The following is a 25,610-nucleotide window of genomic DNA, read 5'->3' as shown; positions in this document are numbered from 1 at the left end:
TCTGCTACTTATCTAGAGAGGAACAAAAGAATCAAACAAGCAGTTTCATAACAGAATCAAGCAAAAGAATATTGCTTCTCTTTTTATGGAGGCTCAATAATGCTTTGTACAGTTACTACCCAATCCCAGTACCACACAAGAGAAACTTGGTTTGATCTCTAAAGGTATCACAATTTTATGTAGTACATATTTATGTATTCGAAGGATGTTTCTAACTTTAAGCATTTGCTGATAAATGGCTTAAAACCTAAAATTGCTGCCCTTTGTCTTCCATGTAATATCAAAGGTAATGTTCATAGTGACATGAAAAAAATGAAGCTGAAAACCTAGGTATTTGTTTTGGATCCTTTCTGCTTTTCTCAGGCTGAATATAGAATACCTACAATTTTATCAGATGACTCATTCTTCATCACACACCACGCTAATTAAAAATTAGTATAAAGAAAGTTAGTGGGCACAGAAGACATTAACTCTGATGATGATAGATATGGAATATAAAACCTCCCAGTGTTAGGTTATTGTTAAACCTGGATAATACAAATGAGTCATAATTCTAAGCAGGCTGGAAATGCTCACTAAATGTTGCCACACCATCCAATGTAACTCATCACCCCAACTAAATAATGACTTTTCTACTGTGACTTTGGTATGATGCAACATATATTTCACAACAGTGTAATACACCTAGGATCTTTTATATATTATACACATAGAAGATCAAGTACCTCTCAGAAATAAATAGTCTAAATGCTATAGTCTAGAACTCTAGCTCTACTAATGGTGTTTAATTAAGGATTTGCACTGAGATGCTAGTTCTCTGCACTGAGATAAGTACTAGGTCTCCAACAAGAAAACTCAGATTGAATCATGGCTCTACAAATTACTAAATATGTCAACTTACACATGGCATCAAACTTGAAGGGTATGATGAACTACTGAAGCAATGAATAGATAAGTTTGATCCCTATATCACTACTGTTAATGTTGAAGTTCGATCATCATAACTTTAATAATGTTTTAAACTAGTATAAGTCAGGATATAAAGCTTAAGAAGGGAATTATAAACTGGACTTTTGAAAGTGGATGATTTCATTTCAAAGATACCCAGTATCAACTGTGATCCAAGGACTGTTAGACTCTGTTGAGTATCACATAACAAAACACAGTAAAAAAATCAAATCTTCTCTGGGTATAAATGGGACGAAAATTATATAGAATTACAGATACTCCAAAGGAGATTTATAAGCCATGGGTGTTACATCACCATGAGATGAGGAGCTTTTAGCTCCTCAAGAGGGGAAGTCATTGGCTGGTTCATAAGGTTGCTACTATCAAAAAGAATGGTCAGCCCCTAAGGATAAAATGCCCTGGGCATTTCTTTCCTGGAGGTTATGGCATCTGCAATCTTAGAGGCCATGTTATTTATGGCAAAATGAGGTACTCGGCTTAAAAACAAAATTCTAAAAGTTGGAGAAGGAAATGACAGTTCTTAAAAACACAGGAAAAATAATAAGGGATGTAAACTTGCCAATAAAAATGTTTTAGAACATAAATTCCAAATCTGGAAACTATGATTTTCATGAATTGGATCAGCTTTTGGAAGACAAAGTCTTGGTCAATGATGAGAAAGAGCACTTGCTTTCAGCCTCTCTCTTATCATTCCATCTTAGTTTGTCTCTTTACAAAGTTGCTTCTTTGACAATTTCATACACATATATAAAGGATTTTTTTATTACTCTCTCTCCCACCTAATCTTACTTTCCTCCTATGCCTTCATGCCTTGCTCCTGCCTACCAGTCCCTTTCTTAGATTTGTGACTTTTGGATTGTGTTTGAGCCCCATTTAGTTTAATCAGGGTGATCTGTAGGACCCTTGTATTAGAACTACATTTTGGAGCCTGGTGGGATCATTGATGACTAAACCACAAGGCAGTGACTCCACCTTTCCCTGTAAAATAGTTAAAATACTCCACCTCTATCAGATAGTTCAGCAGTGATGTTCCCTGAGCCCTTCTTCTACCCATGCCTAGTTGTGGACAGGCTTGCCCACTTATGTGCAGAGCCAGGTATCTGCAGCTGCTGTGAGCTCCTGACTGTAATTACTGTGTTTTGCCCAGAAAATGGCATTTTCGCACTTCTTCTTCCTGTCTCTCTCCTCCTACATTCTTTCAGTTCCATCTTCTGCAATGTCCACCGAGCCTGAGAGGGGACAGCATAAATGTTTTGTTTAGGGCTGAGGACCCAGCCATTGTTTATGTTGGGCATCTTGTGAAACTATGAGTTACTTCATTTACTGACAATCACTGGAAAGCAAGGCTTTTTTGATTAAGATTGAGTAGAATTTTTCTAAATTTGAACATAAATATCTAGAAAGCAGTTTGAAGCTGTGCTAATTTAGCTAGCCACCATATTAAGATCCTTACTAAGGCCTATGGCTCCACCTACCATGGGTTTCTGATCAGGCTCACAGTACTAGGCATGCATTCCCACCTGAAGAGTGGGCTTCAAATCCCAAACAGAAAATGATTTGCTGTGGGATGTTCTGTATGTCAAATGTGTTGCTGATTAGTCAATAATTAAAACACTGATTGGCCATTGGCTAGGCAGGAAGTGTAGGCGGGACAAGGAGGAGAATAAAGCTGGGAAGTGGAAGGCTGAGAGAGAGACACTGCCAGCCACCATGATGACAAACAGCATGTGAAGATGCCGGTAAGCCACGAGCCATGTGGCAAGGTACAGACTTATAGAAATGGATTAATTTAAGCTGTAAGAACAGTTAGCAAGAAGCCTGCCACGGCCATACAGTTTGTAACCAATATAAGTCTCTGTGTTTACTTGGTCGGGTTTGAGCGGCTGTGGGATTGGCAGGTGAGAGAGATTTGTCCTGACTGTGGGCCAGGCAGGAAAACTTAAGCTACAAATGGCGTCCAACGTGGTGGCAAGAGTTTCCACCTAAAAACTGAGAAAAAAGATTCTAAAACGGAGCTAAAAACAGTTCCTAATTGTCTCTCTCAAATGAGCGGCAGCTGCTGGTTTGAGCTACTGGTGGGTTCCTTGCATGCGAGCTCAACCTGCCATATGGCGGGAGTGGGGCCTTTGCAAGTGGCACTTTGAGCTGCATGGTGGATTTAGCCTTTGCTGGTGCAGAGCAAAAGGGGAGGTTTCTGGGCTACACGCTGCTTGGCTAAAAGCATAGACCCCCGATAGCTCCCAGAGCTGGCGGTAAACCATGGCCATGTTGGGAAGCTGAGGTGGGTGGATCCAGCAGCCACAGCTGCTGCAGTTTAAGGCAATAGATTCACAATAAGACAGATTCAGATGTAATAGTTTACAATGTGTGTAAAAGATACGTAGGCTTGAAAGAGACAAAAAAGATGATATATAGAGTTATAGAAATAAATACATAGTTTTAAAAAATAAAGTCTTTAAAGAGACAGTAAAGGTAGTATAAAAAATAAGCCACGTAAAAATGGATATTACACAGAGAATCTGCATTGTGTTGTCTTTGGGACATTTAACTGCAGAAAAATATTTGATTGTAAAAGCTGTTGAGTTATGCCAAAATGTATATTTTAAAGGTACCTTGACTTCAAAATTTGGATATAAGGATATGTTACTTTGGAAAGGAGACTCTGCTTTTGTTCCCACAGAAAGCCAAAGGCTATGGATTTGTTCCAGATTAAGATACATCAGGTTTGACCAGCCAAGACCCCCTGAAAGGTCTCCGATGACACCATGGCCCAGATGATCCAACATCCAGAATGGTTTGAAGGCAACTGGCTCAGACGATACACCCTCATGGACTTTTCCATGATCCTAAAATTTTCTTTGTATCCCCATAAGATACAGCGCCCCCCTCCAGCAGGAAGTAGTAAGAGAAGCTACGCCCAAATTCCCAAATTATATGTAATTTTACTTTGTTAAGGTTAAAACCTTCCTTTTTTTAAAAAAAAAAAGGGGGGGGGGAAGTGCTGTGGGATGTTCTGTATGTCAAATGTGTTGCTGATTAGTCAATAATTAAAACACTGATTGGCCATTGGCTAGGCAGGAAGTGTAGGCGGGACAAGGAGGAGAATAAAGCTGGGAAGTGGAAGGCTGAGTGAGAGAGACACTGCCAGCCGCCACGATGACAAACAGCATGTGAAGATGCCGGTAAGCCACGAGCCATGTGGCAAGGTACAGACTTATAGAAATGGATTAATTTAAGCTGTAAGAACAGTTAGCAAGAAGCCTGCCACGGCCATACAGTTTGTAACCAATATAAGTCTCTGTGTTTACTTGGTCGGGTTTGAGCGGCTGTGGGATTGGCAGGTGAGAGAGATTTGTCCTGACTGTGGGCCAGGCAGGAAAACTTAAGCTACAATGATTGGTTACTCCTTTAACATTATTGACACTGGTTCACATGTGGGTTCATCTTGACTGGAAGGTTGGTATTGTAGTTCACAGGTAGGTAAGACTGTTGACACCTTTTCTTTCTCTTTCTTTTTTTCTTTCTTTCTTCTTTCTTTCTTCTTTCTTTCTTTCTTTCTTTCTTTCTTTCTTTCTTTCTTTCTTTCTTTCTTTCTTTCTTTCTTTCCCAGTAACCTTTATAGAACCTTCTAGATCCATGAAATCTAGACAGCAAGAAGGAAGTTTCCACCTCAGTTCTAGTTTGATTTATCTATGTCATATAACTAAGGTATATAGTATCTTCAGCAATGGGGTCTTACCATCTAGTTCTGGTGGGCAGCCAAAAGGACTGGCAAGAGCCTCTCTTGTTTGGGAAGCCTCTGGGGCTCCTATAATCAATTCAAAAGGTGATATCCCACATCTGGTATTTTGTTTAATAATCCACTAGGAACAGCTTTTCCCAGTCATTCTGCGTCTCTCCCTTCAAACTCTTTTTAAAATATAAATTGTATTTTTAAATTTAAATTTAAGATGGCAGTCTTTTGATGAATAATTCTCCCTCTAAGATAGAGCCAGGTGAATGAAGTTTTGCTTCTAACATGTTAAGATTAAAATCTTACGCCACATCTAGTGGATATAACCAAATGTAGACCACCATTAGTCAGAGCATTTGTTGTTTGTGTGTTTTGAAATTCATATACTCCTTGTCAGTGCTTGTGATTAAGCAAAAGTCAAATGGCCATTCTGTCATGAACATGACAAAAAATCAATTATTGTTTAGTATGATGGAAGGCTGAACTGATGATGTTAAGACGTCCACTCTAAGATTACAATTCTAATTCATCAAACAATTAATTAGTTTACTCTCCAAAACATTAAAAGAAAAGGCTTAGTATATCTGGGAATTGAAAAGATGTTTGAAACAATGCTGTTGTAGGAGGTTGCAGAAAACAACAACAACATACATCTTGATATGTGCTGTAAGGGAGATGGGGAGAGTTTTAGGCATGCATAGAAAACTTTTATTACAGCACCTCCCATGACAGGCAACATCTGAATGTAAAGCATGAACAGGACTTAGCAGAAGATAGGTCAGGAAACTTAAAGGGAGAATGTTGATGCCCAAATACGTTTTCCCCCACTTTGCTTTGTCTTTTAAAACTTAGGCTGGGGAATAATTTTTGGAAAGACACTCTAATGGGCACTTTCCCAGTATTCTCATTACATGATTCTTCACTCCAGGTTAGAAGTTCTTCACTGTCCCATCTGTCTCCCTCACTAGGCCGTGAGTTCCTGGTGGCAGGCTGCATTTAATTTATCTCTGTACTTATAGCACCTGGTCCACCGGCACAAAGGAGGCTAAAGAACACATGTCTACTAATGAATGAAGACAGGACAGATGTAAAGCACTGATAGTTCCCTGTAGCCCAGAAGTGAAGGAAGACATAGGAAAAATGAGGCAAAGACAGAATCATAAGAGATGCACTAAGTCACACCCAGCCTCTGTGCTGGAGGGCCTCAGCATCTGTGAAAGATGGGGAAGAAGGGTGCGGCTTATTCAGGTTTATTATTTAGAATGAAGCAATAATGGACCAATGAAATGTGAACTGGAGGAAGACTAAGCTTGGAGATGCTCTTAGAGACAGTTGCTTTAGAAAAAGGGCACGTGGACCTAAACTATGACAGTGTGTTTGGGATGCAACTGGGTTGGATTCTATGTGAGGAGCTAAACTGATAATGAATTAATTAACAAAGTCTAACCTCAAATTGCTATATCTGTTAAATAGATTTGTTTTTACAAAACTGCCTTGTAAACTAATGTCTTCATGTTGAATTGTCTATTATCTATCTAACTACATAACTTACTGATCTGCTTTCACAAGAAGAGAATAAGACATTATCTTTCATACTATATTGAAAGGTGTTTTCATTATTAATATTTTAAGTCCTATGCCAATGTTCTGAAGAGTTCTGCTTCACTGAAATTTATTATTGACTGTCTTAGTTTTCAATGAGCTATAGAGGTTTTTTTTTTTTTTAATTGTTGTTCAATGTAAGTCTGATGAGGTTATTTAGAATGTCACTTGTTTTCAGATGTGAGACTAGGCTAAACTTGTGCGTGTGGACAGACGTGGTCAGAACTGCATTCAAATGGTAAGGCGCTGGAGCAAGGAAATAAAGGTTGTGAGCAAAGTAGGAGATAGCTCAGTGGCTGTGGAACTGGATCTTCCTCCGAAAGGCACCGATTTACAAATTGCTTTAACGAGATTGTCTTGAAGTGTTCATTTAATTTTAAGATTGTTATCAATGTGGTTATTGTGCTCTCTCGAATTCATTCAATAAACATTTATTGCTTACCAGTTTTATATCAGAAATTCTGTTATGCCTCACGAATAAAATGCTGATTAACATATGGACTCTCTCCATAAACAGCTCACACTCAATTGTGGAAGACAGAGGAGTCTGAAGTCTTCAATCATAGTAAACACAGTAATGGAGAATGAACAAAGAAATATCAATCTTCCAAGTCATTACTATAAAAAAAACTATAGGCATAAACTAGTGAGTTTATATACATTTATATATGTTATATACATATATATTAGAAAATATACATTTTAATAGATGCTACACTATGACATGGATGGAGAGTGAAACCCAGCTAGTGATAGCAGACACTGGCTTCTAGAAAGGACTTTTATATGACCCTATAAGTTATATAAAAGTGAAGTTTGAATTATATAAAACAGCAAATTCTTTTATTTCTTATTTGTTATGGATTTGGGGCAGACTATGTGCTGTGGTGTGCTTGCTGCTGGCTGTAATTGTGACTCACAGGAATTCTGAGGTAAGTTGAAAGTTGCCTTGCTTACTACATCAGTGAGTCTAGCCTGAAAGGATGCCCATAAAATCCTTATCATTTGGAATTCCCTCACAACTCAGGTTGGATCCAAATGGGTCAGCCTTCACATACAGTTTGACTTCTCTCTTTGAACAGACGTCTTTGTACCCTGGAGTGAATTCTAGAAACAAGGTCAATTTTTATGGCTGGCTACTTGCATTCTGTCAAACTCCTGAAGCGACAGAATGTGACATAAAATATTGAAAACCCCCAGGCCTGAAATGTATATAATTAGTCCAAGGTTATGAGATGGCAAAATATTTTCAAGTAAATGAAAAAAAAACCCAGTGCAATTAATTTATCTACAAACAACTGTTTCTATCCTATATGTTATGGTCAATTTAATAGTAGGCACCTATGTAGCAAAATTTAGAAAAACATATCTGAACAAGTTTAGGATGTTATTCAGTGGTATAGTGTGTGCCTACTCATGCTCAATGTCCTGGGTTCAGCACCCAACACCACAAAGCACCCCCCAAAAAACAGAACAAAGAAATATAAAATTAAAATAATACACACTTCTAGACAGTAACAAATGCTACAGAGAAATATATTATTCTTTTAAAAGACAACATGTTTCATTTGCTTTTTATTAAGCACAGCAATGTTAACATTTCATCAGGTACCTAACTATGAGAAAGAAAAGGAGCTGGGTGGTAGTGGCACATGCCTTTAATCCCAGCACTCGGGAGGCAGAGGCAGGAGGATCTCTGTGAGTTCGAGGCCAGCCTGGTCTACAGAGTGAGAACCAGGAAAGGCACAAAGCTATGCAGAGAAACCCTGTCTCGAAAAACAAAAACAAAACAAACAACAACAAAAAAAGTAAAGGAGATTTAGGCTTTTAATGGCAAGAGAACTTGGCAGCTGAGGCTGGTGAGATTCCTTTGGCAGGTTAAAGATATGATTGGTGACAGAATTGTTGGACAGGAAAGTCAGGAAAGGCCTAGTGTTTTCATCGATGCTGAGTGTCTGAACTTAGGTCCTCATGCTTGTGTGACAATCCTTCTCTCCAGTTGCCTAAACAATCTTCAGTTTCAAGGATGGATTGGGGCGGTGACCTCGGAGGAGAAACGGATGTGTTGCTGCTATCTATGCAAAGTACGAAAGGATACTCCATTAAGGAGGAGAGTGTTGCATGGGGCAAGGATGCTCCTGAAGGACCAGAGTCTGTTGTGGGCATAGAAGCCATGGGGCGAGAATGAGCTTCCTGTATGTGAGGCTGGCTTTAGACAAAGGCAGAGTGCTCTGAGAACTGTTTCATAAACAATTTGGTCCAGCGTTTAGATTTATCTCAACATATAATAGCTTCTTACAGGATAGCGTTGACCTCTAAAAGAATCACGTGGCTGCTATGTGGGAAAGAGAGGGGGTCGTAGTGGAGCAATAACAGAAACCAAGAGTTCAGTTTGGAGCCCCTCAAAGTTATCCCAGGAGACAGGACAGCGACTCTGATGACAGGATGCTGAGGAAGCCTGGGAGAAGATGGCGGATTCTCGATGTCAGGCTCATTAGCTGAAGAACGGACTTCTTGAAATCAAAAAACTACAGTGGAGCGAATAAGGCTGAATATGTTTTTATCCAAGCACAAATATTTCAGTTTATGTTTTTGTGTGCAGGACTGGGGATTGAACATAGGACCTCAAACATGTGAGTCAAGCACTTTATCACTGACTATAGCCCCAGCCATTAACAAATATTTTATATTATATAATATAGTTACTCTACTCTACCATAAGAATATTATATTTATAAATACCTATGAGTTTGCTACTTTCCTGCAGAGCTTCATTGAAAAACGTGCCTGCCTCTGTGCTCTGTTCCAATAGTATTTTCTCAGTATATACAAAAATCCATTATGTAGGCATGTGTGACATTTTAGATATTCATGGTTTATAGAGGGCACTGTAATTTGAAAATTCCTCTTGGTTTGTCAACAAAGTTTTCTTGAACATTCTTATTCCCCCAAACAAGGCTCACTATAATTGTAAATATATGCCCCCAGTCAAAACCCATAGAGACTTAACTAAACACTGCTCTCTGGTAACAAGAACTCACAGAGCCACAATGCTGTGCCACTGAAAAGGTCTTTTGTGTTTTTCTGCCCTTTGCTCTCCATTCAGGATGGATGACTACTGGATCTTGCCTCATGCTTTGCTCACAGTGAGTTTAAATGACTCAGGCTCTGGCACCCGCTCACTGAAGTATTTGCTTTAGCGAATTCTCAATTTCTCTTCCAGAGATTACAGCTGCCTCTGAATCAAACTGCCTTCTGTAGTAATTACTGAGCACAACTGGAATCCTTGACATTCATTAAAAAAAATCAGTGCAGGTGGGAGCGAAATGAGTAGGAAAAAAATTACAAGACATTATCACGGTTAGACACATCATCACACTTTTTAGGAGGAAAGATTTGACAGACACACCTAGAAAACATCAGCCTCCTACTTCAACCATGTGGTTTTTACTCACTGCTTCTCAAACTTCTCACAGTTGGAAGCATCAATTTGTCTTTCTTCATCTACTTTAGTAAATAGCCCGGTCTCTTGGGATTTCTCTATTTTAAATGTTCTCTAGTGCCACGCATATGTGATTAAAGTGTCACCAACTCTCAAAGGGAGGAGAAATTTTAACTGTTCGGGAATAAATAGTGATCACACACTGACTGTGAAGCAGTTACTCATAAACCCCCTAGAATTCCATAGTCGGAGGAAAGTAACACTCTGTGACAGAATTCATTAGCAAATAAGCTTATTTGATGGAATACTGAGGCGACAGAATTACTTTTGTATAACACCGAAACAATACTGTGCTGGATAGTGTTATGTCAACTTGACACTAGCTAGACTTCTCTGAAAGGAGGGAAACTCAATTGATAAATAATGCCTCCATAAGATCTGACTACAGGACATTTTCTTAATTAGTGATTGATTCGGGAGAGCCCTGCCCATTGTGGGTGGAGCCATCCCTGGGCTGGTGGTCCTGGGTTCTATAAAAAGCAGACTGAGTAAGCCATTGGGAACAAGTCAGTAAGCAACAGCCCTCCATGGCCTCTGCATCAGCTCCTGCGTCCAGGGTCCTGCTCTCACTGCTTCTGATAATGAATTGTTACATGGAACTGTGAGTGAAATAAACCCTTTCCTCCCTAGTTGCTTTTGGTCATGGTGTTTCATCATAGAAAGAGTAGCCCTAAGACAAATATTAACTTCTTATAAATAATTGGATACAATGGCACTTGCCATGTGTTCATTACCATCCAAATACATAGTACTGATTAAACAAATGCAAAATATGACAGGGGACTTTGTGATTACTTGGGAGGTCATCAAAATGTAAAAAAAAAAACTTTACATTTTTAAAAAAAGTGCTAAATAGTGTGAGTATTTTCCTCATTAGTCTACCTTTACTCTACGTTTCCTTAAAAGCACACATTCCTCTTAAATTCAGAGTGCTTTTATTTGATACTCCAATTCATGGTTCTAACAATGAATTTAATTATCAAAGTATAAATATTTATTCATTCTACAATGAAGCTTTGAAAGTTATTAATAAGTTAATTCCCTTAACAAAAAGTTATTGTAGTAAGTGAACAGCAATACCAGACATCAGAGTTTGTTAGCTGTTATCTTTGGAAACACTATGTCTATAAAGAACAATTTTAAAGAAACATATCTGTGTACTGTTGTAGGAATTAACTTTGATAGACTGATTTGCCTATTATATTTACTATTTTAACATGATATAGGAATTATGATTTACTATTGTGTCTGTATAGTGTGACTGACATCTGGCTTTGTCATCACTTAAGCTATGTGACCCATGTATATAAAGGTTCTGCTTCATAGACTTCTACTAGAACTCAGATGTTTTACTAGCAGTTTACGGAGCCGCTTTTTTCTTATTCTGGGCACTTAGGTAGAGTGCCCTTCTCTGCTCAGATGAATATGAAAAAAACCAAAAACACATGAGTAGAAATGCAGCCCTGGCCTGTATCTACCTGCCATGTACTTCTTTGTTTCTGCTCTTCCATCAGTTGATTACAGATGATGATGAAGCAAAATCACAAATGGCAGGAGCCTGCATCCTTGGTTGACTGCAAAGATTACCTCCCACCTCAAGCAGTACTGTTGAATGGGGCCAAAACAAAGCTATGACAAAAAGTTCCAGAACTCCTTTTTAAAGGAGTTAAGTTAAATTAGCTAACCTGAATAGCATACTTGGTCTGAAAAAAACTGTAATGCATTTTTTTCTGTTCACTTTCGGAAAAAAAAATATGTGTGTGTGTGTGTGTGTGTGTGTGTGTGTGTGTGTGTGTGTGTGTGCTCAAATGCACACTCTCTTGCATGCATGCACATATATGCTGGTGTCCTCAGAGACCAGAAGAGAGTGTTAGATCCCCCAAATGACCTAGACCTTGCTAGGTAGGCAAGGATGACCTTGACCGTTTGATCCTCCTGCCTCTACCCCCTAACTGCTGGGATTACAGGAGTGTACCACCATGTCTGGAAAATGCAACCTTTGAAGAAGTTGGTTCTTCTATTTTTCGAGATTATAATAGAATGCAACATTTACAAAGGAGAAGACCAAGAGCAGTGACAGTATGAAACAAAACACTTCAAGTCACCCTCCCCAGGCTGCTGCTGCCTGCACAGCCAGTCCTCACAGGCACGAGAAGAGCCGTGGGTGTTGGCGTGGGAGAAGTGAGAGCAAACTGGGAGAAAGGGTATTTCTCTGATTTGGGCTCCTCTGCTCTCGGGTGTAGCCGGAGTGCAGATGGTCCATGCTTTAGGTGGGTTCTTCTGGAATCTGTGCCACAGGGAGGACAGAATTTGCAGTCACTTTCCTAGGAGCACAAGTTTTTTTTTGTTTTTTGTTTTTTTTTTGACATTTTCCCAAGGACATGGTGAAAGTGTCCAGTTTTCTAAAGTGAAGCAAAGGCAGAACCTTTACACATGCCTGTCACTGTGACCCTTCTATCTGCCCTTCTTACTGCTTTAGGTGACTCTCTGTTTCATTAATCTGCCTGAATGTAACAATGTAACATTTTCCTGCCTTTTACAATACCCTGTTCCCTTAATATAATAATAATAATAATAATAATAATAATAATAATAATAATAACAAAAATATCCTGCAATCTCAAAATGCCAGCCAGTGTCATCCTATTTTTTCTCTTTTTTAGGGAGGGCTATGAATATAATCTTTCTCTTATCTAAAACAACAACACCACACACACACACACACACACACACACACACACACACACACACACACACACACACTGGAGTGTGGGCACCCACCCATGCACTCACTTAGTAACCACAGACCCCGAGAAGAATGCCAATAAAACAAAACAACATCCATAAAATCTGTAGTCACTTCTCTATCACTTCTTTATGATTACTTGGACTCTTTTCAATCTTTTGTTACTCAGTAACAAATATTAACAATGTTTTAAATATTATCTACTACTACTGTTGAGAAGGCACAATGACAAGAAAGGTGAAATCTTTGTCTCTGAGAACATGACCAAGCCATGGAGACAGAGATGGAAATGGTAACACATCATACGTGATTTTTCTTTAGTCCAAGACTGTTAAAAGACTTTGCATGTGTCTTACTAACCAGAGACACAATACAAATTATTATTAATACAAATTATTTTTAGGACTATTCTCAGTTTGATTAAACTTTGAAGTGATAGCTAAAATATAGAGGGGAAATGGGGCCTTCATATAGAAGAGCATAATGAATAAAGACAATGATAACAATGGAAGGTGTACATTTAACTAGGAAGCAACAAGTATTGTGGTTGGAAAGGGGAAGAAACAATGGTATTAGTGAGGGAGGGTGTGTGTGTGTATGTGTGTGTAGAAATTGTTCAGAGATATCTGCCATGAGCTCTGTTTGGGTTTGTTTAGGAAGTTTTTATATGGAAAAGAGAAACAAGGTGATGTACTCTCAGCCTTCCATGGTCATAGCATGGAGAGTGGCATCTATTTATAAGGATCAGGAAAGTGGCAAGAATCAAGGTCATTACATGATGCAGACAAAGATATTGGAAGCCTGGCCTGAGGGGATAAAATCTGGGAGATTTCTGAGATCACAGAGCCCAGTTAAATGAGAGAACCGAAGGAGAGGACGGATGATGTCAAATTACGACTCATCACTTGAATATAGGCTAATTTAAAAATAAATTCTTTGACTTCTATCAGGGTGTGTCAGTAGGTGACAACAGAGATGCTTAAGGCATTGATAGCCAGAAAAAGGACAGGAAAGTACAGTTGGAGGTAGGAGCTGGGCAGTTACTGATGTTTTCATGCCCCTTGATGCTCACTAATAATTTGTTGCATTTAATACTGTAAATTTTTCATTCTCCTCAACTCAATGCATGCCTCTGTAAGAGCACTCTTAGTTCCATCTTAGGCTTGAGTCCTCCTTCTATACTATGCTAAACTCTTCTGTTTCTCTTCTTCCCTCACCCACAATGTGAATGGTCCTCAGTGTTCTTTGCTTTTTTTATGGCACCATCTTCTCCATATCTCTGTAGTCCCAACATTTCATATATTCGGTAAGTATATACATCCTCAGTCCACAAATCCATTCTTACCTCACCACTAGCTACAGATTTCATTTTCTACAGAGTTCTTGTCACCATTACATGAGGTGCATGTCAATGGTGGAAATTTCAAATTTTCTTCTTCAGAGTTGACCCCTTAATGCATTCTGCGTCTTTACCATCTAGTGAAGCTTCACAGGGCAAATTATCCTGCTCAGAAACCTTTGAGTTCTGAGATAAAATGTCACCCTGTAGTCATAGCCTAGGCTAGCCACAAATTCACCACAAATTCATCATTCTCCTGCCTCAGCTTCCGAATGATGACTGAAAATTGCTCCAGTGAGCAATGAGGAGGAAATGTTTGTTTTGATTTTGAAATAAGGCAGCCAGGATGGCCTTGAATTCCTGACAATCCTCATACCTCAGCCTCCCAAGCACTGGGACTATAGGCATGACGCTCCATAGCCTTCTCCAGGTTTTGTATTTGTATTTGTTTCCGGCAATAGAAGCCTGAGGTACAAAAGGGACACAAACCAATCACACAACTCCAGAAAATGGCAATACACTTTCTAAGGACATAGCCAGATCTCTAGGATAGTGGCTGAAGGCTAGCTTGAAAAGTTCCTCATAACATAAACTGTCCCTGATTAGAATTAGTTTGAATTATCACAGGACTTTGAGTTTAACATGCCTTAATCTCAGTCACATGCATGCAAAGTGTTTTGTAGAAATGTGGGTTTTTGCAACTATGTGTATTGAAATAGGTGTGCATGTGAACACACATACACACATAAATACGTGCACACCTCTTGCTAAGTATATCTAGTTCATCCTTCATCAGGAGGGCCAAACGAATGCATCTTATTTTTGCAGTTATGTGTAGAGCTAAAGATGGAATGCTAACTGCATCTGAAGCACTCCCTCCAGATACTTGCCTATTTCCCACTATCTCTGGGTTTTTCATTTGTTTCTTCACCTGACTTCTTGATGCTTTAGTCTCAAAAAGTTCTAACTTCCCTTCCAGGTGGCAAGCAGAGGGCAGACAAAAAAAACCACTACAGGAGCCTGCGTGTCCTTACACAGCTTCAGAAAAGCTGTCAAGTTATGGGCCCCTCTGAATACAGCAATGGGACATGCCAGTTATCAATGCATACTGCAGAAAGTAAGAGGAAGGGAGCAAATAGATTTACATATTTTAGTTGCTTTGGAGGTGTTAGTTCATCATCATGCCTTTCTTGCAGTTAGCTCTCTTCTTCTTTTCCCCACCTAAGGATGTAGAAGCCTGACAACCATGTGTGTACTTTCTAATCTATTTTAGTGGTCACAGCTTATTGGGTTAAAGTTGAGGTGATTAAAAATGGATAAGCAAATACTACATATACCTGGCACTGATGGAGAAGTAAGATGCTGAGCCATGGCTGGGTGAGAAGCAATAAGAAAATCTTGTCCTTATGTAAAAGAAGTTATTGACAATCATGTGGAATCAAAGTGAGCAAAGAGAGAGGAGCTGAGGGGCCCCAGAGAAAACGGTATGCTATGGGTTAGATATAGATTTCGTCTCTCAGGAGTTCGTATACTGAAATTTTATCCCATTGTGAGGTTTGAAGAAAAGGAACTCAAGTCTCTCGGAAGTTTCAGGAGTGGGGTTAGTTAACTAGACAAGGCCATATGGGTAGAGACCCCTTAACTGAATTACTAGTTGTTTTGTGTGAAATGGAGTTAAATTAGATAAGGTCATACGGGTAGAGACCCCTTAACTGAATTACTAGTTGTTTTATGTGAAGTGGAAGAGAGACCAGATGATACATACATGTGTCTTCTCTCCCATGTAATGACACCATTGTCTTGTGACCCTGCCAGATGATGGCCTAGACCTTAGACCAGAAGGATGAATCAAAATAAACTCTTTTCTTTACAAGGTACTTTGCTTCTGTAACAACAATGTTCTAATAAAAGGCTGCTCAGTAACCTGTAACAATCTTTCTGCTTAAGTAAAACTATATTCCTATTCAATGCAACCTAGTATCTATATTGGCTGAGACAAGGTTATCACTATCAGACAGCAAATGTCTTCTGAGTACAGCAGGACTGAATTGTGAAACCTACAACCAGCTTCCCTTTTTAAATGACTTATTCTCAAAGCCTATAAAATAATTAATTGGATAATAAGCATGACTGGACCACTATTGCTTTTATTTACTTGTTTATTTATTTACTTGTTTATTCCTTCATTTTTTTTGTGTGTGTGTGCACATGAGTGTGTGCACACTCACATAGTACTCCATTTCATGTGTGGAAGTCAGTAGACAACTTGTAAGAGTTGGTTTTCTGCCTCCACCCTGTTGGTTCTGGGAATGGAACTCAAGTTGTCGGGTATGGTGGTAAGAACATATACTCAACTGAACCTTCTCAGCTCTCCCTGACCACTATTCACTTATTCAGACATTAGGCTATGTGCTTATCAGTACCAAATGTTTTCTTTTTCTTTTTCTATTTGGCCAAACTGTTAAAAGACAATCCTTAATCACAGCAGTCTTTTTACAGCAGGTGGTGCCCACCTCTGCCTCCAAAACTCCAGCCCAAACAATCTGCTTAGGACTGCTGAGGAAGCAGAAGAATGTGCTTGTGACTCAGCCTGCTAAGTAGGAGGACTGTCATTGTTATTTTAACTCCTGCCAGAGGATGTGGGCAACTCTCCTTTTCCCTGTCCCCAGATAACTAAGTAGAGATCCCTCTTTCAAACCTCACCCAGTCTTAGCACTTGGTCAATAAGAGCCGGAAGACCTGGGTACCAGGTGTGATTAGCAGCTCACAGCAGAGTACAAAAGGTTTCTGTAAAAGCATGATCAGACATCCTAAAGTCATCAATCAAATTTATTTTTAGAATGCATAATCTACCTTGAAAATAGTCGCCATAGAATCATGAACAATCTTTGTGAGGTAGTGATCAGTGCAGGCCAAGGTACTTATTTTTAGAGAAGATGGCAGAAATACCAGGTTTTCATTCTCTTTTTGTTCGCTCTTGGCGCACTGTGGCCCTACTGTTTGTCTTTCTGTTGCCAAGTGTTCCCAACAATATAAATAGTCATCAAGTGCAGCTCCTACTTATAAAACTAAAAACATCTTCTTACACAAAACAATTCTTTAAAGATAAGCTCTTTTCAGCTATGAATGAAGAAAAAAATATAAATATTCTGAAGGAAGGTACAACCTAAGTCATGTTGAATTGTAGCAGGTTACAATATTTAGGTAAAAGACTTCAAGAACAATACATATTTTTTATTCTTCAAATATCTTCCTCATGCCCATCTAGCTAGCTTCTTCCTAACTTCTATGTAGTTTGGGACTTTTGTATTATAAATTAAGATTAGAGATGATAAAATCAGCAACCAAGTTTTTCACAATATTATAAAACCATAAAAATTATGACTTGAAACCAGGAAAGTGTTTGAGCATTGAAAAAGCAATGGGTTCTGCTAAGACACATAAAGGAATGCTTTAAGAGCTACCAATCATCGGTGATGTGCTTTGTGGGTAATCTATGGGCAAAGCATCTACCTCTCATGTTTCCCAGGAACCCCTGTATATCCAGTCATCCCTTCAACAAGTGAGAACTCACCAGGGAGGTGCTGGCCTTGATAATAGTGACACAGCTCAGAACATGATATAGTTTCTGCCATCAGAGGGAGGAGACAATGTTGAGGTAATGTGGGCTGCAGAGGATGGCAATCCTGTACCATCTTGTTGGCTACGATAAGAGTGTGGGATTCATTCTATACAAGTGAGCATTCATGTATTTGGAGTCATACCAATTAAGGATTTTTGTACTGAGTTCTTTTATGCAGACAACAGATTATGGGAGTGCGAGACTGATGACTTTTAAATATACAGGTAGAGATGATGAGACTTGATAATAGTTTGGACAGTTGCAAGTACTGTGATGCTCTCCCATGGGGCTTAAAGAGGTCAAGTCATATGAGTCTAACAGGTGGTGGAAGCTAGAGGCAAACTGATTTTCACAGCAATTAACAGTGCGCTGTAATATCCAGTGAGCTTTTTGTGAAAAGAGATGCTGATGTCATAGGCATCAGTAAGATAAACTTCAGGGACAAAGATTTACATTTGGGATTGCATGTGTTAGGTTGGAAATATTCAATTTCAAATTTTATACAATATGGTAATTAGTAACATTAGTAAATATTTTAAAGGATGCTCTTTACCAAACAATTTCACTGTGATTATCCCTTCTGTATAATCAACTTGATGAAGTTAGTGGTATCAGAGGTGATCACATGGTATTAAAGAACATATCCAAATAGAAATACCTGCATAAAATTGTACAGAAACACTGCATGAATCTTCATGTTTTCATAGATACTATTTTATCAGGTTAGATAAATATTGTCTCTTCTTTTTTGTTTGTTTGTTTTTGTTTTTGTTTTTTTGAGACAGGGTTTCTCTGTATAGTTTTGGTGCCTGTCCTGGAGCTCGCTCTGTAGACCAGGCTGGCCTTGAACTCACAGAGATCCTCCTGGTTCTGTCTCCTGAGTGCTGGGATTAAAGGCGTGTGCCACCCCCATCCAGTTCTTCTTGATATTTTAACATTAGCCCCCAATATACACAAAACATCCTAATAAATGCTGGTAGGATAAATTAAACTTCCATGTACATGCTAGCAAATTCTAGAATTAACTGTAGTGTGAGACAATAATTTGAAAAGGGGCTTTATTAAAACTCCTCCCGTAATTTTTAAGGGAATGTAAACAATTAATATGGACCCCCCCCAAAATGTATTTTTCCTTTAAGTATCTTAAATTTCATATGTAGTATTTATACTAGGTTTGGGACTAGTTAGAATTTCATCTATGGTGAAATAAAACCTAGGTGGATTATTATATTATGGCAGCACAGTGAAAGCAGTGGGTCCCAGGAGATGAGCAAAATCCTTACATGCCAATTAAAGATGTGTTTCCAGCTGGGAAAAAATGAAACATAAAAAGACTTGGCATGGTATCATATTCAGAGAATGTCAGCTCTCTTGGACACAAATTCCAAATAGGTTTTATAAGACATGCGGACGCCATGGTAGCATTGAATCTTTAAAGTGCTGTGAGAGATTTAGATGCAATAATAAGCACCAGAGATTAATATGTAAGGCAGTAACCATGGTAACAGCTGGGATGAGCCAAACCAATCTTGTCTGCCAACGTGGATGCATCTAAATACAACAGGGAGTGAAAGTGACCTATGAAGAAACACCTGCAGGGTGACACCAGCTCTGTACATTTGGAAGATATAACTGTGCTGCGTCTGTTTGCCACATAGCAGAACACACAAAGGACACTATGTACCTTTAGAATTCTGATACTCACTGAAACGAAAGCAGGAGCATGAGAAGAAAGCAAAATGTCTTTTCCTCCCATGGTGGTCTATTCAGAAAAGGGCTTAAGATAGCCATAAGCGAGGTTGTTTGATCTATATGGCAGATGCTTAGGTATTTACAATCATGTTGAGTCTTTTTGCAATGAAAACATGATACAGTTTTTTTTTCACTCAAAAATAATTTATGAGAGCCATAAAATAAACACTGCCATGGCCAATTATCAATAGTATATTCAACACCTTTAATAAAAAACAAGTTAAAATTAAACTGCATTTGCTGGAATGAGAGGTCACTCCTTGGCAATCTCTGAATAGTTTTATTCTGCCTTTATTATGAAGTTTCTAGTTACAAGGTGCCAAGTAAAAGAAAACATAGTTTCTATTTGCAAACTGAGCTAAAGTGCTCATTTATTCATTCGTGTGATTGTTGGATATGGGACAGGTGCACATATACAGTAAGAGTGTGCCTGCTGTGCATTGACTGCATTTTCAGTAAATGTTACTTGTTTTATTATATAAATCCAGATGGGATTTATGCAAACATAGGAGAATCTAATTCTTGGGCATTTCTTCCTCGAGCAGCTATCCCTATGTTACCACTGTGGCTGGGGTTCTTTCTCCCATATGCACAGCTTTAGGGTTCCATTTCCCATGTGCACGCTTTGGGTGAGCTCTGTCTCAGGCCCCTAATCTGTAAAGTGGACATCATCTATTAGCTACCTCACCAAGCCAATGGAAGGAAATAAGTGCATTACTTTACATAAAGGCACATGCAAACAAGCCTAGCACATGCTAAGTGCAGAGGAAATACTACTGTGATGGGTAGCCACAGCAGGAGACAGGGGCTCAGTTCAACACTCATTTCAAACCAAGATCTTTTCATTTAGCCAGTCTAAAACCTATGAAGTGACCTTTTAACATAATATTTTTATTGATTATTTGGAAATTTCACATAATGTACCCCAATCTCTCCCAGTTCTCCCAGGTCCATTTCCCACCCTCGTGTCTTCACTGGAGCATGGCCAGACTCCCAGTGGCCAGCCCCTGAAAGAAGACTGAGTGCTTCCCAACCTCCACCCTGCCAGAAGCCATCAGCTGTGAAGAGCTACATGTGAGGTGATATTTTATAATTCCAAGTCTATTAGTTGTAAAATTCAAAAGGCTATTTCCTTAAAAAATAAACTGGCATTCAATTAAAAATTTAAAAAAACAAAACTATGGTTAGCAAAGAAGTGAAGTGTTTTTCATGATAGTGGGTGGGTCACTCTTTCATGGTAGAGAGGACACAATCTTACCTCTTCAAGGAAGTTGTGAAGTAGTGATATTTGTTGTGTTCTCAAAGGACTGCTATTATGTTCTGGCTTCTTTCTGTCAGAAAAATAAGAAGAATGCAGAGAAAATGTATTAAATAATTTCTGACCCACACACGACAACCATGTCAACGTGAAACAACTCAAAGCTCTCTCTTTTGAATTTGGGTAACTGTGAGACTGCAGAATGGATTTCCTAACGTCTACTCCTCCTTTTCTTAGCATTGGTGACCTGCTGGGCACCAGCTCAGCCACTTGACACAGAGCAGTGAGTATGTAAACTACTGAATGCTTCCCCTACCTTTTTACATCTTAAGGCTTCTTAAGAGTAACATCCAAGGACAAGTAGAATTTTAAATTGTTCTCAGCTAATAAATAGCAGAAAATTATATAATCTCCCCAAATAATATAGTCATAATTGTTAATTATATCCAGCAAGCTTTAAAAAAGACTGGGCCTCTAGCCCAGTCTGCATTGATTTTATGAAGCACAGGATGGAGAATTTTTTTTTTAACAATTAATTAAATATTCTCCATAGAGTACTAAATTTGCTTTGACATTCCAAAACCTGAAAGTCACTCTGGATTAGCAATTCTGCTGAAAAACGCCACTGAGCATCATATGGAATACTCCCCATTGAAGTGGTTCCTGGAAATAAACAGTTACTGGAAGGCACCAGGCTTGTTTTCTGTCTTACAAGCTGTCCAGGTGCAGCTACCCTCATCTGTGGCAAGACTGCAAAAACCTACAGTGTGTAAATCCCCGGTCAAATCCAGCTTTTACACACTGGGTTTCTAAACCCATGTGTTTATGCATTTCTCCCAGAACTGATGTATGTTCATCCTAATAGATATACCCTATCCCATTATCAAGGACGATGATATGTTATTGTTAAAAAAAATTTGGGACCTTAATGGTTGGCCTCTACATGTCTTTAGAATCCAGAAGTAAATTCAAACAGAAAATATGGATGAACTGGTTCTTCTTTTGTCTATTCTGGAATTTTTTGTTTAAAATATGATGCTAGAGATCAGAGATAAGCCTTGGGCATGTTAGACAAATGTTCTACCTGTGACATATGTACTCAGCCATTTTCTGGATCTTTAAGCAATAAATTCACATAAATAGAGGAGGAAATAAGACTTTGATTCAAGGCAACAAATACTGATTGCATTTGTTGCTTCTTTTATATTTGCTCATTTGATCTGTGAGCACTCACAATGAGTAACAGCAAGTATTATGGATACTTAACATCTAAATAACCATAATGAAAGTTTCACAGCCAAAAAGACACATGGCAGAATTTCCCATTCCTTGTAATAATTTAGTAATTATTTTAGCAAGAATGATTGCTGAAATCTTGCATGTAGTTTTTTATTCCTTTCGAGAAATATCCAGATTGACTAAGGGGACAAAAAGCTGTGTGCAAAGATTTTAGCAAACATTCTTGCACATCTATCTATCTATCTATCTATCTATCTATCTATCTATCTATCTATCTATCTATCTATCTATCTGTCATCTATTTATCATCTATCTATCTATCTATCTATCTGTCATCTATTTATCATCTATCTATCTATCTATCTATCTATCTATCTGTCTATCTGTCATCTATCTATCTATCTATCTATCTATCTATCTATCTATCATCTATCTATCTATCTATCTATCTATCTATCCATCTTTCATCTACCATCCATCTACGACAGACTCTCTGGAAGGAGAAATTCATGCAGAGTAGTATGTATAATAACTTAAAATCACTTAAAAATTGAATTATAAGCAAATGAAAATTTGTAATTGGTTTAAGTTCTGTTTGTTTTCTGGTTTTGTTTTAGTTTGTTTTTCGTTTTTAAATAGGCCCCCTCTATATAGCCCTGGCTGCCTGGCTTTCTTAGAATTCACTATGCAGGGGCTGACCTCAAATCAGATGTGCCTACTTCTGCCTCCAGAGTGCTGGGATTAGAGGAGTACAGCACAATTCCCAGCTTCTAGATTGGTTTTAGAACAACAACAACAACAACAAAAAGGTAGCACAAAGCTCAGGACACTGTTCAGATAAAAGGGCCTTCTAGTCTTTACCATATGAGTGCTAAACAAAATATCATACCTTTTATCTTCAAATTCAAGATTTTTTAATGTCTGAAAGTGCTATTTTTTGTATATTGCCCTTATTTTCTAATAAGAACACATACATGTGTGTAAATGTTAAAGTACATATTATGAGTGTGTGTGTGTGTGTGTGTGTGTGTGTGTGTGTGTGTGTGTGCCTGCCTTTTACTCTTGTAACAAGGAGACAAAAAGAAATCTCTAGAGCAAAGTGCAGCATATTACAGTTCAGGGGACAGCTGCATCCTACTGCTGTCTCTTGGCCCAAGGGCAGTGTTGCTGGTACCTAGCCATTCCCATTCATTTCCAGGTGGACAAGGGCTGCTTTCATGCTGCGATGCCAGAACTAAGCAGGTTCCAGGGACACCAGCTCACATTGTTTACCATTCGGGCACCTGCGTTGTTGCAACAGCAAACAGAAAACAGCACATTCACAGTATCAGCAACATTAGCACTGGCAAAGGCTATCCTCCTAGTCCTTCCAAAACTGAACTCAGCAGTTACACATGAAAATAAAATTTCACTTCTAAACATATAAAGGGACAACTTTATCCCAAAAGAAATGGGTAATTATTGGCCAAAGGGTGAAGGGATTATTGGGAAACTCAGTGCCCCCAGTCATGATTTAATACTCTGTATCTGTAATTTTCACTTGTGTTGGCGTTTTATTATACAAAAGAAAATGACTGCCTTTTTGTTATAGACTTCATTTCCTGTGAAATATGTAAATGCCACTGGGACTTACTTTTAAAAAGCAACTTATGAACTATTCCATAAGGGACATCAAATTGAATGGCCAATTTTCAGTTAGTCTCCTACAGGTACAACCTTCAGCTTTTATACCACAGCCAAAGGATAAAATTAACACAACTTTTGTCATGGATATTTGTCAGTTTTAACATCAGATATGTTCCATAGGGCGGAATGTAAACCAATACTGGCAGACACTTATCAACTCTCATTTGCCAGTGTTTGGAGGGCTTCATACATATGAATTAATTCATTCTTCACCATCTCCTTTTGGCTATTATATCCCCAATTTATAGATGGGCAAACAGGCCAAGATAGCTGACATGTCCATTCCAGGAATGCACTTAGAAGGTGGCTAAGCCTTCACGGCAAACCAGGTCTTAACAGGCACAGGGGAGTGGCTTTAGGTCTCCATCTCCAGCTTGTGGTTCTTCAAAGAAGTGCAATTCCACCCATGGCAGCTCTCGGACTAGAAATACTGAGAGCATCGACTGTTCGGGATATTCAGCTTCTTGGACAGACTGAAATCGACTCTGCTGCAGCCCTGCCTCCTTTTTGCAGCATTGTTTCTGCTGGATTTGCTTCTGTTACTTTCCATGTCACAGACATGAGAGCACACATGTCTGGGGGGTTCATATGCGTACACATGAGTCTGCCCATGTGTACGCAAGAGCATGGTGGCTAGTGGTCCACATGTCTTTCCGCATTACTCTGGAGTGTGTTGTTTTTTGAAACAGGGTCTCCCACTAAATCTGGTGCTCACTGACTGAGCAAGACTTGTTGACAGAAAAGCTCCAAGGATCCTCTTATATCCACACTGATACACCTGGTGGTGTAGTTTGGATGATAAATGCCCCTATACGAATTTGAACACTTAGTTCCTAGCCAATAGTACTGTTTGTGGAGGTTATGGAAATTTTAGAAAGCCTTGCTGGAGGAAGGGCCCTGGGGTAGGCAATGAGCGTTTATAGACTAATCCCTCTTCTCTTTCTCTCTTTCTCCTCCTCCTCCTCCTCCTCCTCCTCCTCCTCGTTCTTCTTGCTCCATATATATATATATATATATATATATATATATATATATATATTTGCTTCCTGTGTGTAGATGAAAATGTTGTGATCATTCAGCTTCAGGCCACTGATACTATGCCTTCTTTACTTGTTGTTATACTTTCCTTGCCATAATGGATTTAGTTTTTCCATCAGAAAAAATATAAATCCCTTTCTTCATTACATTGCCTCTTTTATCCCATCAAAAGAAGAGTGACTCATATGGTCATCTTCTTACATGGTGCTTGGGATTGAACTCAGCTCCACAAGCTTTTGGGATAAACACTGACCCAGCTCAGCCATGCCTTCAGGCTTATTAATGTTTGAATGTATGTCATGTAGAACATTGAAATCAGAATGAGTAATTAGATTACTGTGAAACAGTAATGCCAAGGTGAGATTTTCCTCAAAAAAAGCAAAACAGAGATGGTTGAAGTTGCTGGAGAATGAAGTGTGGGTGCTGAAAACTTGCTGTAATTACAATTACTAGCATTAGACTATTCTGTCAGCTCCAAATGAACAATAGCACTGTTTCCCATCCATTTATCAATCTTCTTTCTTATGTGGTTCTCAACAGTTCATGAAACTCAGTGTACTTGTCAAAAACCTAAAGATTTTAGCTACTGAGGACTGGACTGCTGATCTACTAGGGGAAAACTCTAGTATATTGAGTAGTTATTAAACAGACAAGCAGCTGTCAATGTTGTCATGCAGTTTAACAAGCTACTAAACCATTATACTCCCTAATATGTTTAGAATCACTTATTATCTACATATTTGTAAATACAAGAAAGTATGCTGAACAAAGTCATCGATGGTTGAGAACATCTTTCTTGGGATTACTGTGAAAGTTGTTTTTCAAACATTATGTTTATTTCAAATGGAATATATGTCAAATATACACTTGGAAGAAATAAGAACTATTAACAAAATCCTTATTCACGAAACATCTGGTCTGTATCCAAGCAGAGAATCAGGACACAGTGGCTAATAAGCACTGTGCCATTTTATCCTCAAACCTGACACTGGAGGCTACAGCTAAAGCTGTGTTAAGCTGCCTTAGGAGAGGTGATTTACATTTATCCAAAGTATCTCGACATAATATTGTACAAGGTAAAGTATCAAGGATTGGATTAGTGGGGAAAGCTCATCTTGACTCTC

The 25,610-nt window shown here is 38.7% G+C and overlaps 1 protein-coding gene across 26 annotated transcripts in view; it reads right to left on the bottom strand.

The window, feature by feature from the left end:
• Map2 (microtubule associated protein 2) overlaps window positions 1–25,610 on the bottom strand; it is a 280,848-nt gene that overhangs the window by 74,961 nt on the left and 180,277 nt on the right. For all 26 annotated transcript variants that reach the window (XM_052749705.1, XM_052749710.1, XM_052749709.1 and 23 more), the window contains one exon: window positions 20,524–20,596. The gene's annotated coding sequence lies outside the window, so the exon portion shown is untranslated. The remainder of the gene's footprint in view (window positions 1–20,523; window positions 20,597–25,610) is intronic.

This window comes from Peromyscus californicus, unplaced genomic scaffold (assembly GCF_007827085.1).
Source record: "Peromyscus californicus insignis strain IS unplaced genomic scaffold, ASM782708v3 Scaffold_21__1_contigs__length_65335640, whole genome shotgun sequence".
NCBI lineage: Eukaryota > Metazoa > Chordata > Mammalia > Rodentia > Cricetidae > Peromyscus > Peromyscus californicus.
The sequence above is the reverse complement of the archived record's forward strand: the minus strand, read 5'-3'. Positions and strand labels throughout refer to the sequence as shown.